The sequence below is a fragment of the Cucumis sativus genome, chromosome 2 (genome assembly GCF_000004075.3).
Source record: "Cucumis sativus cultivar 9930 chromosome 2, Cucumber_9930_V3, whole genome shotgun sequence".
Taxonomy (NCBI): Eukaryota; Viridiplantae; Streptophyta; class Magnoliopsida; order Cucurbitales; family Cucurbitaceae; genus Cucumis; species Cucumis sativus.
In genome coordinates, this window is record NC_026656.2 from 8,144,860 (window position 1) to 8,164,187 (window position 19,328).

Sequence of the window (19,328 nt, forward strand, 5' to 3'; positions counted from 1 at the left end):
GTAAAATTATCCTAGAGGCATCAACATCAACCAAACTTCCATAGGGGGACTCTAACATGAGACTCGAGAAGAGGTTACGTTAATATTATTCTTCAAGGTTGTTAACACCAAAAATCAAACAAATGGTAAATTTATATTCTTTGAAGGAGAGTAGTCCAAAAGTCCTACAAAATAAACAAGACTAAACATCGGTGTTGTGTTCAGCCAAATTCACTCTGACACTCAAGTTAAAATCAAGTTTGAATAAAGTTAAATCGATGGAAATGGAAAATAGTTCAAGTTTTTGACGTATCATTTCTTCATCCATAACTCAAACATTATATATGTTGATATCTTGAAACGAAAATTAACATGATCTCCCAAGTGTCGGACTACTACTAGTTATTAATTCCACTATTATCCATTCAAGTTATTACTGCTCACGCCGTTTTGCCCTACCATACGAATATGCTTCTTTAACAAATATCTAATACTTAGTTGATCATTTAGTTACCAGAAAATGCAATTAGCACCCCAACAAACTCAAAGTAATTATATCAGCATGGGTTTACTAAGGGTACGTGATTAAACCATGCCAAGATTTATCTCACTTGCTCACATACTTGGTAATGCAAAGCCGAAGTAATATAGATGTACATATGGCTTATATGGCCAATATATAAAACATGAAAGCATGGCCCATAATATTAGCCATGCAACTCACGCTTCATATATGGGCTAAAGCCCATTACCATCTCTAACTTAGGGGATCACCAAAATGTCCACCACACCTTACTCGTGAGGTTCAACGGGTCAACCATCTTCACGCCAAAGATGGGTCCGCATTTTGCTGACTCTTCTTTCTTCATTATATATATACTATGTATCTTCATGCATATGTACATATATGTATATATATATACATACACATGTACAAATCACTACTACAAATTTGTTTTTTTTGTTGATACAAGTAAATTTTGATTTTTTTATTACCATGATAAAAGATTATTAAAAAAAAATGTTTTTCTTTATGTAATATTCATCTTGATGTTCATGTGCGTCAAGAAAAAATCTCAAACAAAATAAGCAAAAATGTTAAAAATTATAAGTTCTCGGATTGTGATTCGTTGACAGGCAAAAACTATCAAGAAAAACCTTTCTCGATGATACTAGACAATACCACATTTCTTGATAGTTCAAAAACATCAAGAAAATCCTTTCTCCACGGACAATACATATCAATAATACTATATTACTTGATAGGCATTGTCCATCAAGTACTTGTCAATTTTAAATTTGGGCTAACCTAAAGCGCAAAATAGAAGATTTACTTTGGATAAATAAAAAATTTAAATTTAAATTGATAAAATAGCAAAATCGGAGATATGGAGAAAAAGAATTGTTGCAACAATGTCTTAAATGTTCTTACCTAAGTGAAAAACTTGCATTTCAAATACAATTATTCAACAAACCACAGATATACCATAATTAACTCAAACTCCTCAAAACACAATTATTACATATATCCCCTAATTTTTTCGTATGAACACAATCAAATAACACCTATGAAAATTCTAACTTCCACCCAAAAGCTGAAAATCATCACCATCAAAGTTTTGTCCTCTTCATCCTCTTCAAACCTTCAAAGTCTTCTAGCAGTAGCAGAAATGATTGGAACTTTCAGCTTCGTCCTTTTCAAACCCTTCAAATTTAGTCTTCATACATTTGGCGCAAGGCAAAGGGTTTTTTTTTCCTTGTCAAGCAGCTTCTTCATCAAAACGTAATTTGCATTGTCACCAAAATATAACTCTTTTAAAATAAAAAGCAATAAAAAAATATGAATAAACTTAATTTGCGCTGAAATCAATTAACACCTATGAAAATCCTAATTTTCCCTCAAAAGTCGAAAATCATCACCATCAAAGTCTCGTCCCCTTCAAACCTTCAAAGTCTTTTAAACCTTCAAAATCCTCCTTCCTGCAGATACAAAAATGACTTAAGTTTTCAACTTAATCTCATTTCAAAACCTTCATACATTCGGCACAAAAAAAAGGGTTTTCTTCTTGTCGAGTAGCTTCGTCATCAAAATAGAATTTTTTTAAATAAAAATATAAATAGACGTAACTTACACTGAAATTAAGAAATCTAATCTAAAATATAATTTTAAATTATTATTAAAATTATATATTATGTATTATTTACAATAAAGACCAATATTTTTAAAAAATTGTTTAAAATATAACAAATCCAAAAATCTTGTAAATATATTTGACATTATTATAGGGGAGGTTGGTGCAATCTTGTCCAACAACCAAATAGCAGAACTAGTTAGGATTTACCAAATTACCAAATTTGAAAGTTGTTTGCAAAATACAATGTATGTGTGAAATATGTGATATCTTGCCTCATCTTAGAACCATTCAAATACAATCTACTTTGAATATATGAATCATCCTATAACCTAAGGTACCAAAACGTATTCCAGCATGCGGCGATTAAAAAAAGCAATGTATTTGGAGAGTACGAAATAGTATTACTATTAATTGTAGCAACACTTTATTTTTATCTTTCTTCTTAATTTTAAGAACACATTTACATTTAACCAAATGAATATGAGAAAGTAAGCTCAATCATTTATTTTTTATTTTTAAAATTTAAGTATATTTTCTCCCCATTTTTAGTATAGTGGTTGAATTCTTACAAAAATTCCAAAACAAAAAAGCAAAAGTTTGAAAGTTGTTTTCTAGTTTTCAAAAGTTTGAAGTTTCAGCTTACAATATATATTAAACAATACTTAACTTTACTTTAATTCTAATTCTGGTGTATTGGTTGTACCTTTACCTTATAACCCCAAGTCAAGAATTCAATTTTTACCTTTTCCAACTATTTTCTTCTTAAAAGAAAGACAATTTTTTAAAAAGAGAAAAAAACCAAAAAAACCAACTAAGATAAAACCAAAATTCTAGTGATTTTCTAAATGAAAATTAAATTTTTAAAAGGAGAAAAATAAATCTAAGAATATTTTATGAATTTTTTTATGCAAATTTTAAATTCACATATTTACATTATAAAAAAAATCGTGTGAAAATTATCAGTCTTTCTTTATTGCTACAAATGTAGTGAATGTTATTAGAGCACTAATGAAACATTGAATATATATTTTAAACATTTTTAGTGTATTTATTATATAGTGTCTGGTGTCCTCCTATAGAAAATTTAGGAACACTTACAAAAATGACAAAACAAGTTATAATAATTAGGTCCATAGCACACACATTTTATTATTTGCGAAAATGGCAAAATCGGAACCCAGCCCACACATTAAGAGGTAAAATGTCACAAATGTCCTCGTTACTAATATACGTTTGATACACCTTATACACGTCTGATACACCTAATATACGTCTGATACACCTAATACACTCTTTGATACACCTAATACTTCTTGATACACTTGATACTTCTTGATACACTTGATACTTCTTGATACACCCGATACATTTGATTGATAAACTTGATGCACATGATACTCTTTAATACACTCGATACCAAAACATACTAGTATGTGTTTGATACACCTCATACACTGCATATACATTTAATATTCTTCACTTATACAATTGATTGATTAAATGCATTTGATATGCTTGAAGTCCTACTTATACACTTGATATACTATTGATATACACTTGTAAACAACTCATATACTTGATAATGATTCACTTTACTGATATGCTTTAATAATATATTGTTGATATACTTGATAATGATACACTGAGTCACATCATTCATATACTTAATAATACTCTAATAAACTGCATAAAATTTGAAAAAATGAAAATCACGTAGTAAGTATATTAACCAACGGATACATATAATATAAGTATATCACAACACTGACATACGAAACTGAGACAAAGTAAAACAAAAAAATTAATGTAAAAAAATAAAACAAAATCATTTGGAATCAAATTCAACTCAAAATACACATCGACGAAAGTAAAAAAATAAATCACAAATGAAGTTAAATTACTTCAATCAACAACCATTATATTATATTATTCATATTACAATTATTGTACTATTATACTATTGATATTTTAAAATTAAGATTAAGATAGAAAGAATAAATAATTTTTCTAATATAAGAATAAACAAATAATTAGGGTCTTAAAAAGTGGAATCATAAATAAATAATGAGAAAAAGGAAGAGAAATACGTTATTGAAGTGTAGTTTCGGAATAATATCAAATTTAAGATGAATAAGTGAAAATTTTGTCATATTTGCAAAATTCTAAAACAACGTGCTATAATTGCTATATCATATTCTCAAAATGTTATCCTATGCAATTTTCCTAAAATTTATGGATACATCACTTGTGGCGGTTTTGCCATTTTTCTTATCTTTTCCGATTTTTACCATTTTTCAAGTTGCTATTTAAAAGTTTGCTATTTCAACCGTTATCTCTTTACATTTGGGTTTGGCATTAGTTTTCTTGCTCGGTATAGCCCACAAAGAAATATATTTTAGTTGACAGTCTATGGCCATCAAGCAAAGTCTCACAAGAAATGCCCACCACGTTGTATTCTGAAATGACTGTACAAAGGTCAATATCAGCAACATCATCTGATACTTCATCAACTTCTGTGATATGAGCTTGGGCATGTTTTTTCTGAAGGTTCTTTGGTTTACGACAATCTTTTGATCGATGTCCCATTTTGTTGCAGTTGTAACACTTGCCATTGAACTTTGTTGTGAATCGTGGTTTTTTATTTGAACCTTCACCAGAAAACTTCTTTTTCTTGTTACTTTGTGGTCCATTTTCCACAATGTTGGTCTTGGGATCCATTGTACTATCCATAGTACACTTTTCTGTCTTTCTATTATTTTCTTCAATCCCAAGTCGGACCACAAGTTCCTCAAGTTTTATCTCTTTGCGTTTATGCTTGAGATAATTTTTGAAGTCCTTCCATGAGGGTGACAATTTTTCAATTATTGATGCTACCTGAAAAGACTCACTCAAAATCATATTCTCAACATGTATATCATGTAGGATTACCTGGATTTTCTGAACCTGACTGATTACAGTTTTGGAGTCCACCATTTTGTAATCCAGAAATTTTCCAACGATAAATTTATTTGCACCAGCAACTTTAGTTTTGTACTTCTTCTTTAATGAAGTCCATAGATTTTTGGCCGAATCAACACTACTATACACATTCTATAGTGTGTTATCTAACACATTCAAAATGTAATTTTTGCAAAGATATTTGGCATGTTTCCATGTATTAACTGCAAGTTGCTTTTCTTTGTCATATTCTCTCTCAGGTAAAATGGGAGCATCATCTGTGAGAAACTTTTCCAAATTTCAAATGGTGAGATAGAACAACATTTTTTGTTGCCAACGTTTGAAATCAACACCACCAAATTTTTCAGGTTCTCCCCATAGGCAACACCAGTTACAGGAGAATTAAAGTTTGTTGAAGTCATATCTTCAAAACAAATAAATTTAAACAAATAATTAAAGATGAAATCTCACCGTTAATATGCTTATTGTGATAAAAAAAAAAATCTAAACAATATGTATATATAAAACAAACTAATTTGTATATGTGTGAAATAAACTAAGGCAGTGAAGAAAAAAAATCCAAACAAAGTAATATTTATTTAATTTTTTTTAATTTTGTTTTAAACTTATATAGATATGATTTTAAAGGTGCTTGATAATCTTTAAAAAAAAAATAATAAGACTTCAAATGCATAAATTAATCTTGTTAATTGAAGAAATACATAAGCATGGAAAAGCAACCATAATTGAAAATTTTATCTTAAGATTGTTATTCAGATTATCAATTGTTATATATATTATTATCACAGTGGACAGAAAAATCATACACAAATATAGATTTGAGCTCAACGAATTCACGTTGTCTCTTTAAGACAAATTTACTCACCCTAGTGCCTGAGAATTTAGAGTAATTGTCTCCCAGGATAGAACATATCAACTTTCTTCTAAGTATAGCACCACGTATAGAAGATCTACAAACGAAACCTTGTGAATCTACCGAACGTCAAGATTGTGGATATGGAGAGAAATCTGTTTATAGAAAACAAATGATTTTTTATGTGTTCTTTTCTCTCAACAAAATGACTTATTTATAAACTTTTCGTAACCATTCAAAAAAGTTATGTCCTTTAGTTAATAACACTTTTCATGAAATAATGCATTCACTTCTGATGCATCCATTCATGAAGAATCATAACCATTTATTTCAACTTTTCATGAAATGGTGCATCCAATCATGATGTATTCGTTCATGAAAAATCATAATAATTTATTCCAACAATCCCCCCATAAATGGTAATTTGACAAATGGGAGAAAATAAGCGTTCGGTATTTTTCAATGGAGAACCTGCATGAGGATAAGTAGTTTAAACTTTGAACTTTCCCTAGTGAAAATCAATCAAGTTTACTTGGTTAATCAGTGAACATGATGTCTTAAACTGTCAATCATTCTAGGGTAAACTAAAACAATAGATATCACACAGCTTCTCATTATAACAAAGTTTGTTCTCATGGTTGTGTTCGTTTTGGCCTTGAACACCGCCTGGTCTCATGAGTGTTTTAGAGAATGTTGCCTTAAAAATTCTCACAGAAGCAGCCCCTTCACACTCACATAGGTGATTCCTGTACAGAACATCGTATATGTTATTTTGTTAATAAATATCACTAACAAAAATCATTAAAAGCATAAAGCTTACCTAAAACTATACTGGCACCAACTCATCATTCATAAAATGGAAAAATCTTTTAATGCAGTGCTTGTTGTGTTATTTAAAGATCGGTTTTCCCGTTGAACCTAGATCTTAGGATCTCCAGTCAACTAGGTTGGGTTGCATTTCTGGATAATTTCATATTATAGGCTTTAATCTCATTCTTTTTTATCAATTTTCAACCAACTCCCTAGTTAGGGCTTTAGTAAGTGGATCTGCTATATTATCTTTTGACCTCACAAAGTCAATTGTGATAATTCCACTAGAGAGTAGTTGCTTGATTGTATTATGTCTCCGTCGTATATGTCGAGACTTACCATTACACATAATATTCCGTGCCCTTCCAATAGCTGTTTGGCTATTGAAGAATCATAACCATTTATTCCAACGTATAAAATTTTAAAACTAGAAAAAAAGAAAAAAAAACAATAATAGTGGTATAGAAAAGAAATCCCACCAATGAATTTGGATCAGCATCTCTTTATGTCAATGAAGTGCCACAAAAGAAAAAAAAGGAAAATTCATATATTGTCTGTCAATCATCAAATAAGAAAAAGTTAAAAAAGAAAAAAAAAAAGGGTTTGGCCTACTAATTGAAAGCCTCCAATTATCCAATTGCACATAGTTCATCTCTACTTTTGTGTTTTATGGTTACATAAAGATAAGAACAAATTAGACCTCTATCATGGAAACAAGGCATATGACTAGCCAACAAGGCTACATAGCTACAAGCTCGAGAAACTAAGGTAGCTAGCAAACAAAATCTACAAAGGACAAACTTGTCTAAATTTGTATACATCAAATTATGAAGCCTCACCATATGTTTTGAGTTGTGTAGTTCAAGTTCACTTGACATGATTGGATGAGGTTTAAACTTCTCTATCTACTACAAACAATACTCTGTAACAAAATTATTTCTCTTTACTCGAAATATAATTATATATTTTCATCCAATTTGATTGGACTTCTATGAAAAGTAACATAAGTATAGATTGTGTAAAATATATATTGAAATAGAAGGACAAAAAGTATTGTTGAAACGAATGTGAAAACATCAATAAAAATTAAAGAGAAACGTAAGAAAACTACGATGCTCCAACGATATTGGAGTCTTGTAAGGATATGAATTTTGAGGCGAGAGAAAATAGAAGAAAAAAACTAATTCAGTAAAATGTGAAACACTAGTTCCAGATATTGTGTTCAATATTCTTTGAATTTTTCATATTGTTGTCTTGAATACTTTCTCTAACTTTATTAAAGTGAGAAAGAAGTATACAAATTAAAGCCTCACTGAAAACAACATAAGCAAATTGAGAATTTACAATCGAACCCTCAAATATTTTGCTAAATTCTTCCACTAAAATTTAAATAAAGCAATAGTAAAGAGGGGGGAAAACGATTTTCCAAGGAATAAAAAATTGTAATAAGATATTTTATAAAACTCAATATGATATAATGAATATAATAAATAATAATATAGAGAAACATCACTTTATAATTGTGCCCATATTCAATCATATGATTCATAATTAAAATGAACTTAAGAAGTAAGTAATAAAAGCAATAACTGAAGTGGGTCATGTGCCATAATACAAATGGTTTGTATTATACAAATTACATTTTTTTTAGAAGGTCAATACACAAAGCATTTCAAACTTAAATAAGAGTGCATATTTTATTATGTAAACTTCCATGCTTCCAATGTATAAAACATATACTTAATTTTTATTTTATTTAGTGATGAAAATGTAATGTTGAATATTTGTTTGCATTGAATTAAATTATATATGTGGATGAGGCGTGGAGTCCGGTTTAGTAACACCACAACTATTTTTCTTTTTCTTTTATTTGGCACCAATAATTAGGAATAATAAAATAAAGATATGGCTAAATTTATTTGAAGAAAAAGAAAAATAAAAAACAAAATTCATTGACTTAGAATAAAAGGAAATAATATGGAAGAGCATCTTTAAATCTAACAAAAACGACAAATTGCCATTATTTTTCGATGTGTCGACTCACGAGTTAGATTCCTCCACCACTGCGTCCATTCCACGTCATCCCAATGTTAAACTAAACACCAAAAAAGGGTCCTAAACCCCACCTATCTTGCTTACGTGCCACACTCACGTCACTCCGATCCACCCGATCATCTTTTTAACTTTTTATTTTAATCTCTTTTCTTTTTCTTTTTACTATTATTATTATTATTTCTATTTTATTACTTCCAAAACTCCAACCTTTAAGGTAAGGGAAAGAGTTGAGTTAGGAAAGAATGATGATGTTATGATAGTTTATTAATGTCTATCATATATATATAATTTTATGATATTTTGTAAATATTTTGGGTCATTTTGTTTTTTTATTTTATTTTACTTTATGATTGTCAAAAGATTACTTCATTTTTAAGCTTCCAAATTATATTGGTTTAATTTTAATTTCTGAACTTTTAAAATATTTTATTAATGCAATGTGACGTGATACTAGCCTATAACAAATTTGACGTATAAAGATCTACCTTTGGGTATGAAGTTGTGGTTATCTCAGTTTCGGATCATGTAGTGTAGTTAGTCTTCTTTATGCGCTAGCATGTTCGTGGGAGTGTGATGATGTTCCATTAGTGTTCTCTGGGAGGTCTTTGGAGAGTTTTCTTCGACATGGAAACGAAGTCTTTCAAAAACAAATACTGGACTGAATCAACATTTGGCCTTCAAAAAGTTGAATGCTAAATATCTACATTACATCCGAATATGCTAAAAACACATCGACTCTGTTATGTAATATTGTATCAAACTAAGCTCCTTCAAACTTTTCCTATCAATCCAAATGAATTAGTTGATCCACATTATATAGAAAACTTACTGATGCATGAGCATATAGAGCATAAATACTCAAAGTGATAACTAGCAATGCAATGATATAACGGTGGAGCAACCGGAAAACTACATCCAACTTCTATCTGTCTTCCTCTACATTGGGATGAAATTTTGATAATAATTAAGAAGGTTCGTTTGGATTGAATTGATAAAAATCTATTTTTCCAGAAACTTATTTTTGTTTTAACTAATTTTCTTAAAAATTGTTTAAAATACATTTAAAAATCTATTTTAAGTGGCTTCCAAACACTTTAATTTTTTTCAAAATAACTTATTTTTTAAATTAAAATTGAAAATATAATCCAAACACGTCATTAATGATAGCAAATCACTTTATTTATTTTAGAAAATAAATAAAGTATGTTGCATTTATTTTACAACGTACAAAACACGTACTTAAATTGAATTTGAAGAAAATAAAAATACATACCTATATATAACGTTTATAATTATTGTTAGATAATTATAATGAATAACGATTTTAAAAATAATAATTAAGTATATAACAATATTTTAAAAAATCGTAAATATAGCAAAGTCTATTATTCATAAACTCTCATTGTTGATATATTTTGCTATATTTGTAATTTTGTAAATATGTTATATACTTAGTTATTTTGAATCGAATGAATATATTTGCAATTATTCCTATATTATTCAATACTAAATAAAATAAAAAAATATAAAAAATCTAATATTGGTTCATTCATTTGAAAGAAAATACAATATTTATGTTAATTATACGTTGATTACTGACTTTAGAGTTTATAAAATCATTGAATTTGCATAGTTGAAATTGTGAGTTGTTTTTTATAGAAATTAAATTTTATGTTTTTGATACTGATACTCTTATACATTACAAATTTAATTTATATTGTATTCATCTATTGGAGTCATAGATCTCAACTAATTAGGTAAGATCATTAATAACTTCAATTCTTTTTCATTTTGGATATGATATGATAATATAACTGTAGTTTAAAATATTTTAAATAATATTGATTTGATTGGTGTGATTATATTTAATTTAAAACATGAAATTAAACCAAATATTTATTTTATTTTATGGAGATGATTTGATTATATATCCTCTTAATTAATTTTAATTTTAAAAAATATTATTTTTTCTAGGTAGACAAAACGTCCAAAACATATTCAAACAATATTGTTTATCTCAATAACGAAAAAACTTTATAATTTTATTTGTTGTGAATCAATTTTGTTCCTTCATAATGGCTGCGTATTTTACAACAAATTAGATAGAAAATATATATGTATATACAAAAACTATTAAAAAATGGTCTATTATTATAAGTTATAAATTAATTAGTTTAGTTTAACAATAATTAACCACACTTTTTATGTTTTCAATTTAAGATATACTTTGATATTCAATTAATTTTTTTTAATTAAAACCTATAAATAATAAATATAATCAAAATTAATCTATATAGTCATATAATCAGCAAATAAAAGTGGGCAGTAAGAAAAATCTAAATGTTTTCAAGAGTTTGATTTTATTTTCAATCAAATCTTTTGAAGTGTTAATGTGACGATGAGCAAAATATTAAAAATTTAACTGGATATTTAAAAATAAAATCTAAAATTGAATTTAAATCTAACATTTTAAAATCCTAATGAGTGTTTCTCAGATTGAGCTATCTTTCACAATATATAGATATCATTTTTAGTTTTTGAAAATTTAGCCCATAAAAATATCACTTCCAATTCTAATTTTTTTCAGTAATTTTAAATATCAAATTAAAGTTTGAAAGATAAAATTTAAAAAGGTTTCTAATTAAAAATGTATTTTCATTTAAATATTTTTTTGAATGAGTATCATGGGTTTACTTTTTGTTGACTGTATTTGGAATTATGGAGGTAAATATTTTGAAAATTAGAAGGATTAAAATATAAATTTTGTAAAAGAAAAAAAAAACAAAAAATGAAAATATAGTTGAGGTGGAGAAGAATTGAGATTGTAATAGATGAATTTGGAAATGCGAAAATGTATAGGAAAGTATAGAAAGAGAAGAAAAAAGAAATTGAATAGATATAAAAAGTTAAAATGGGAAAAGAATAGAGCAAAAGGTGAAGTAGGCATAGAAACCAAAAAGGAATATTTAAAATGAAGTTCATAAAATGGTAGTGGCGCACGTGTGAGGGGCAACCATGAGAAAGCTGCCCGAGAGAGACGGGCAGATGAGTGGGGGCCCAGCAGACAAGGACCTCGTATATTGTGCCAAAGAGTTCCATGCTTCGTTGTTAGTGTCGCCTTCTGATTGGACCATGAGGCCCATTGTCTACTCACCCAGAATAATCATTTCTTTCCTTTTTCTATAAACAAATATCAAAAAATATTCCGAATATTAAATTCTTCCCCCTCCCTGGGCCCCACCCTTCTTCTTCATCTTCCAGAGAAATTATGATGCCTTTACCTAATTCCCCTCTTTGCCCTCCTACATTTTCATTTATCACCCATCTACCCCTCCTCTTTCTCTTCCACTTCATCCCTCCCTTTCAACTCACTCTCACACACCAACCTCTGCTTCTTTTCTTTTCTTTCTTTTTTTACTTTCCACAGCATCCCCTCCCATTTTACCCATTTCCTTTTTTCTTTCACCTATTTCCACATCTCACTCCCAACGATAACTCATAATCTTAATACTTTACTTACTCTATATCACCTCCCACTTCTAACTCTCTTTAAACCATTTTTCCATTTTTGGTAGGATCCACAAATTTAATAACATACTTTTCAAACTCCATTCATTATATTAAGTGTCACATTTATACACTATCTGATTGCAACTTCTTATCTATTCTCTATCCATATCTTCATCAACAAGACTACTTACACTTTCCTTCTTCTTTGTGTTATCTAAACTTCCATCTTTATCTGTCCTCCCTCTTTTTTCTTTTGGTTTCTTTTGAATAAACCACCATAACTCTATTACACTAATTCGGTTTTGTATTCTTATATTCTAAGATGGTGGTGGTGGTTGCAAAGATTGGTTCAAAAGGTCTGTTAATGGGTAAAAATAACCAAAAAAGAAGAGAAAAAGAGTGTGGTAGATTAGAAATTAGAAGACAAAGGAAGGACCAAATATTAAATATGTTGTGACCTTGAACATTTTAAGAAAATAGATACATGCACTATGGCACTAGATTAAACTTCAAGGGAATCTATATAAACGCCACTTGGATTTTAATCAAGTACAAATAACCTTTTTAATTACAATATTAATATATTCCACTACATCCCACCTTACGATGCTTTCGGTTTCACTAACCAATAAATTACCACCACGTCAGAGAATATTTCAGTCTTTATATCTTGCTCACGGAGCTCCCGTGTGACTGCGGTGCACTGGATCCTTCCTCACCGATTCAGGCGACTATAAAACTCTCCGAGATTTCCGATCTTTCTCTCACACTCCGCGCCCTCGCTCTCATTTTTCCCCCAAATCGATAGACTTTTGAATTGGAATTTCATTTCTCTATGAGGACCGGAATGCGGTACCACGCCGGCGGTGAGGATCACCGGCGGGAGTCTCATTTTCTTGAAGCTTGTTTTCTCTGCCGGAGGCCGCTCGGATTCAACCGAGACATTTTCATGTACAAGTGAGTGACTTTGATTCAAATCCGATTAGTCTCATTTCGATTTCAGTTTCTAGGTCTTTTTTCTTTCTTTCTTTCTTTCTTTCTTTTGTGTGGCTTCGATATTGACGGATTGGATTGGATTGAATTGAATTTCAGAGGAAACACGCCGTTCTGTAGCAAAGAATGCCGGCAGGAACAGATTGAGATCGATGAAGCGCAGGAGAAGAGCTGGAGAATCTCATCGTCTTCGTCCTCGTCTTCGGCAGATAAAACGACGACGACTAATAAGAAGAATGTACGAACGGATACAGTTGCAGTGGCCTAAAGTTGGATGAAGGAATTTTGAGGAAAAAGGAAAAAAAAAAAAATAGGGTGATAACGGAACCCTAGAAATTTTCGGGGAGAGTAAGAAAAGATAAAATCAAATGAGAGAGGAAAAGAGATGGAGATTGAGATTGAGATTGAGTGGAATGAAGAATTGAGAAAATATTTGAAATCTCTTCATGTGAAGAAGAAGATTGGATTGGCAGACACACTATACATACAGAACTGTTCCTGTTCCGTTCTGCTTCAATTCAATCTTCCTACTTTTTCTTTTTTTCTTTTTGGTTTGTGGAGATATTCATATTACTGTGTTTACTAAATTCTGTGGAAAAGAAAATGATGATCTGCCATGGAAATTCTGTTGAAATTATTACGAATTATAGGATTTGGGATAATTTTTGACCGAATACATCTTTCCAAATTATAATCATTTTATTTCGTTATATTTATTTACTATCAGATAGCCGCTTCGCTGCACGAAGACCTCTGATTTAGGGTTTTTTTTTTTCAATTTAAAATGAAAAAATTAATTCAAGAAAGTCATTCTTATTTTTAAGGGTTGGTTTTTGTTTTTGTTTTTCTTTTGTTTGTAACTTTTTTAGATATGCTATTGGAATTTATGGATTATGAAAACTTTTGGGACATTCTTTAAAATAACACAATATTAAAAAAAAAATAGCTTATTTATCTTCTTTTTTTTACCTAATATTTTTCTGGAAATTTTTTGGTAAAATAGTAGGGTGGTTTTGAATTTAAATGGAACAAAAAAGGTGATTTTAAAACCATTTAGGTTTTTTACTGAATTCTTTTTTTTCATTTAGTGAATTCTTTAATTGCTGAAAGAATGCCTGACCATTATGATGAATAATATATTCAGGCAGTGGTCGAACAAACCAAATCATGACTAACTATGCGTTTTTCTTTTCAACAATAGCAAAAATAAAAGAAAATACATTATCATCACATAAAAATATGTGATCATTCCATAAATGGGTAAGGCAGTCAACATTATTGTTAATCGTAGAAAGAATGTCTATCTCGAACAATAATATATTCATGCAATGGTTGGACAAACTATGACCAACCAGAGGCGTTTTCCCTTTCAACAATAGTTCTCTCTTTTAACAATAATAAAAACAAAAGAAAATATATGATCATTCGCATAAATGGATAAGACAGTCAATATTTTGCTCTTATACTTTTCATACAAATAGGTTCCTTTAATGTGAATTAACGACCTACCATATTTAAATTCTTCTATTGTAAGATCGAATGATCAGAAAACTCTTCCAAAAATAGTTGTACCAGGTATATCAAATGGAAGAAAATACTAATCCACTTAGGTTTCGTGATTGTAATGTACAGTCACACTCAATTAGTATGGAAGCTCATTATACAATTTCTTCCAATCACCAAAAGTAGCAATCATTGCTTTCCTCTTTGCTTGTCATACTCATATGTGCTCGACATGTCAAATATTTTGGTTCGATTCTACTACAATAATCTCATGGTGTTTGACCGTCACAAAATACTTTTTAATTACCAACTAAAAGATCTTCTTTACAGTCAAATAACATTTTCTTTTGTATTAAACAATAATTTCCTACAAAGTATACATTCTTATCTCTCAATGTTGACCCTTGTTCACAAACAAAATCAGTAATGTCCCAATCTATTTGTGTAAATATCTCAGATAATACCTTTTCATTTTCAGGTTCTATATTTCCGTCATTTCCAAATAATTTATATCAACTTCTAAATCAACATCACTATCCTCACCATTACCAAGTTAAGCAATAACTAGATCTTCGAGTCGCATCGACATATTTAATCAACTATTAAAGTTAAAAAAATATTAACACTACCATCATAGATCGACATTACTCTAATTAAACAAAATCTAGTAGTTCAATACCCAAATGCAAACTCTACAGATGTCCAAATTTAAACGATCTAAGTTTTCATTCCAAAATACATCCAAAATCTATTTTGTTTTCAAATTTTACATATGTAGAGTTTGATTCATCGTTAATGTATTTGATTCAAGAATTAGAGTTTAAGCTGTATTAAAAAAAGTCATGTAACTTGTTCACAGTTAGGTTAGTTCAACAAAATCATACAAATACATATGAACTGTATTATTTGAAAATTGCGTACGGATGACTTGAAGATCTATTTTGCAACTTTCCGTCCTGTATTTGTGTTTTTCTGTTTCCAAAAGGAAAAAAGAAGTGAATGATGAACATGCACTTTTTGGTGATTCAAACGAACAAAAGCAATGGGCATTTTTATTTCTACGTTTAGGTTTAGTCTTAGGCCTTAATTAATTTATTTAACAAACAACCCTATCAAAAGACAAAAAATGGTAACATACGGTTAAATATTTACCGTTCAATTAATGTTATCATTTTTATTATTAATAGAATTTGAATTTTTTTTAACAAAATATTTACGGTTAAATTAATTTTATCTTAGTGGTTTTGAATAATTTGCCCATTTTTTTTTATTTTTTAAAAAACCTTTTTTTTATAATAAAATATATTTAGTTTGTTTCTTTTTTAATTATTCTTAAAAAAACTCTTTTAAAATGTTAGTTAAATAATTATTTTAATTAATAGTTAATTAGAGAAAATATGAATTTATTTTTCATTTGTTATATTGTTAAATTAATAAAAAAAGAATTGGAGTTGTGATAGAAAATTGGATAAAGCCCAATACACAAATCAGATCCAATTCTACGTAAAGAGGGTTTTGTTGGTCAGTGTGGGAGGGGCTCTCTCAACGGGCTTTTGCCCTCGACCTAACAACTTGGGTCGTAGTCCCCTCTCTCTCAATGAGCTCCTCCGTCTTCGATCACCTAATTCCATTATTTCCTCTCAACGAACTCCTCCATCCTTACTGTCTTCACCATTACAGTACATCTTCTTCTTCTTCCTTTTACATGCATTTGTTGTTGCACTTCATCCTGCTTACTGGTTATCTCACGAATGGAACAAAATCCCAAGATCGTCAAGTGACGGTTAATCGAAAACTGTAGAACAGAAACAAATTACCATGGCTGAGTCGTGATCGAATATGAAATCGGGAGACTTTGCTTATGTATTTTTTAGGTGGAAAATGGATCTATATAGATAGAGGTGGAGAGGAAAAGGCAAGCAAGAAACACCAAGGGCCACATATGTTAATGACCACGACTATGCCAATTAATTAAAAACGATTATACAATTAATATAATAGAATTGTAGAAGTCAAAAATCAAAGGAAAACCGTTGATAAAGAAAACGGTTTAGCAAAAATATATGTATTGTTATTCCTCTCCTTGCTAGAGAGAACAAAAAAAAAAAAAAAAAAAATCCTTTTTAGTAACTAGACTTGATAAGAAAACGATTAAAAATATATCCAATGTGGAGCTTATGCTCTGATATATGAAAACGATTTGAAAATTAAGAACCCGACCAATTGGTGAACACCTAATATCAAATTCTAAGACCTCCAATCAATTTGAGAACAACCCAAAGTAATGGATCATGATTTAGATGATTGAATTAGATTTGGATTACCCTTTGATTTAGATCAAGAGATAACTAGTTCCCCTTTTCAAGTTCAAACACAGAGGAACTAGTTCCTCTCTCCAAGTTTGATCACTCTACAAGCCCAAGTTTGATCACTCTACAAGCAAAATGATCAAACTTACCTGAACGTTCTTGGCATGCAACCCTAAATTAAGAATCACAAAAAGTGGTGATGTCATCTACTAGAGAGTTTCTATCGATAGAAAAACCCTAAAGCATCATGTGTTGTATTTAGTTTCCCTGTTTCAAAACTCATCCTAATGCACTAGAAATGAGATAAAAAATCTATTCTACCCCTGACACAAGGGAATTAAAATTAAAAAGAAAAAAACATATATAGTTCAATAATAAAGACCCAAAAATAAGACATCTTTTTTAAAATAAAATAAATTACAAAGCTCAATTGCTAACATTCGGTAACATCAACTGACTTCAATTATAAATCTTATGATAAATTGTTGCTACTCGAATCTCCTCAATTGAGTGCACTTCCTCTTAAATGTGAGAATTTAATGTTAACGGGTAGTTTCTTGGCTTAGCTTTGGAACAAGTGATTAGTCCCAAGGTAAACACAAAGGGCATTATGGTTCCATGTCAGTACATTTTCCTCTTGTAAAGTTCTCTATAAAACAAATTAAATTGCCTATTGATATTAGTTTCCTCATACTGCAACCTTATTTTGTAGAGAATAGAAAGGTAGCCAATGGGTTGGGTTCGTAATTCCATTCCAAAAAACTTTTGTAGATTAAGAGTTGTCTTCGATTCTCTGTCATTTTTTAATCCCACAATTTTTAAAGCATTCTTAGGCTAATTTTATACAGTAGGTTGAATTTTAGAATCAAAATCTCACAATTTTCATGCTTAGCCTAATCTTATACCGTAGGTTTACTTTTAGAATCAAAATTGTGAATAATTTATTGTAACCAATGTACTAGTATTTCAAAATTCTCAGTTAACTTTGAGTTTGGTCTTGTTTTCTTTCAACGTGTTAAAGACTTTCATCTTTGCAAAACTAAGATCACATCCAAATGAGAGAGATCATGAAAATATGGAAGTATGGTTAATAAAGGCGTAAGAAAATTGAAAGTCAATACATATATTAACAAGGTGCATCTTCATTTTCGATGACTCAATCATAAGCACTTCATGGTGATATATGCTTAGCTTGGGAGCAATTTTATGTTGGGTGAATGGACTCATGTTGGTTTGTGGAGACAAATTTCACTCTTAGATGCATTCAAAACAAGTAAAGATGGTGCTGTCATGACGCAGGAGAGTACCGAGTGGACCATTAGCTGTCAAATTTAGATTCTGAATTCTAAGCTTGAGGCTTTGCAAATGATATCAAAGAGGAATCTATCTAGTAGGATGTGGTTCAATGGATTTTTGTTAGGATTTCAGCATTTTTCCTAAAATATAAGAAGAATTATATATTGTGATGCAAACTAGGGAACATATAATGAAAAACTAAAGTTCAACTAGTGTATACATATTTATATATACTAGGGGAAAAGCTATTTTATGAAAATTAATTAAACAAACCTATAGAGCACGATCTACCATGGAGTTAGAGTTTATAGCATTGGAGCAGCTGGACATCAAGTAGAGTGGCTAAAGAGTAGGGAGACAGTGTGTGGGGCTGTGTGGGGCTTTGTACCAATGTCCTTATATTATGATTCACAAGCTGCCATAGGTATTACCAAGAACAGTGTGTATAATGGAAAAAAGGAAGCATATTCGACCAAGGCATATAGCTTTAAAATAGTTCTTAAAAGAAGAAATTATCTCCTTGAAATATGTGAGGTCTGAGAGGACTCTAACAAATCCTCGCACTAATGGCCTATGTAGCTAGGAGAGTAATCCTAGAATCTTTAACTGGAATGAGACTCAAACCCTTAGTGTGATTCATAACCCTTTATTTTGGGTGGTCTACTGTGATAGGCTTGATGAATAATTTGTGAGTGATCCATAACTCTTTATTTTGGGTGATCTATTGTGATAGACTTGATGTATAACTTATAAAGTTTTCATAGTTCAGTTGAGTGGTTTATTGCGATAGACTTGCTGAAGCATCCAATGTGTGAAAGTGAAGGTGTGAGTTACCTTCTATGAGAGAGTTTGAGGGTCTCTTTCTAAAGCTTTCTTGATGCTCTAAAGTTTCATGTGAATAGCCCAAATAGCATTTGACCCATGAAT

The 19,328-nt window shown here is 30.0% G+C and overlaps 1 long non-coding RNA gene across 1 annotated transcript; it reads left to right on the forward strand.

Moving 5' to 3' along the window:
• Window positions 1-12,889: 12,889 nt before the first annotated feature.
• On the forward strand, window positions 12,890-13,990 carry LOC101206273. The gene is made up of 2 exons (XR_968667.2): window positions 12,890-13,257; window positions 13,393-13,990. It is a non-coding gene; the product is annotated as a hypothetical protein (long non-coding RNA).
• Window positions 13,991-19,328: the final 5,338 nt, after the last annotated feature.